The following is an 822-nucleotide window of genomic DNA, read 5'->3' as shown; positions in this document are numbered from 1 at the left end:
ATCTTGCTATGATTTGTGTCAAAGACTCTTCTGGCTATGTTTTCTTCTAAGTTTTTAATAGTGGCTTTGCATTTAGATCTTTAATTCATTTTGTGTATGCTGTTAGGGAGTGTTCCAGTTTTATTCTTTTACACATAGCTGTTCAGATTTCCCAGCACCACTTACCGAACAGACTGTGTTTTCTCCGTGTTGTCATAGATTAGGTGACCATAGGTGCATGGATTTATTTTGGGGCTTTCTATTCTGTTCCATTGATCTATATTTCTGTTTTTGTGCTAATATGGTAATACCTTGATTACTGTAACTTTGTAGTATAGTCTAAAGTCAGGGAGCCTCATTTCTCTGGCTCTGTTTTTCTTTCATAAGATTCCTTTGTCTATTAGGGGTCTTTTGTGTCTCCATACAAATTTTGAATTATGTGAAAAATGCCATTGGTGATTTGATAGAGACTTCACTGAATCTGTAGATTGCTTTGAGTAGTATAGTAATTTTCACAATATTGATTCTTCTAATCTAAGAACATTGTATATCTCTCCCATCTGTTTGTGTCGTCTTTGATTTCATCAGTGTCTTGTATTTTTTGCATACAAGTCTTTTGCCTCCTTGCTGTGGTGTGTGCTGTGCTTAGTCACTCAGTTGTGTCTGACTCTTTGTGACGCCATGGACTGTATGTAGCCTGCCAGGCTCCTCTGTCCATAGGGATTCTTCAGGCAAGAATACTGGAGTGGGTTGTCACGCCTTCCTCCAGGGGATCTTCCCAGCCCAGGGATCGAACCCTGGTCTCCCACATTGCAGGTAGATTCTTTACCAACTGAGCCACCA

The sequence above is a fragment of the Bison bison genome, unplaced genomic scaffold, assembly GCF_000754665.1.
Source record: "Bison bison bison isolate TAMUID 2011002044 unplaced genomic scaffold, Bison_UMD1.0 scf7180017851718, whole genome shotgun sequence".
Taxonomy (NCBI): domain Eukaryota; kingdom Metazoa; phylum Chordata; class Mammalia; order Artiodactyla; family Bovidae; genus Bison; species Bison bison.
The sequence above is the reverse complement of the archived record's forward strand: the minus strand, read 5'-3'. Positions refer to the sequence as shown.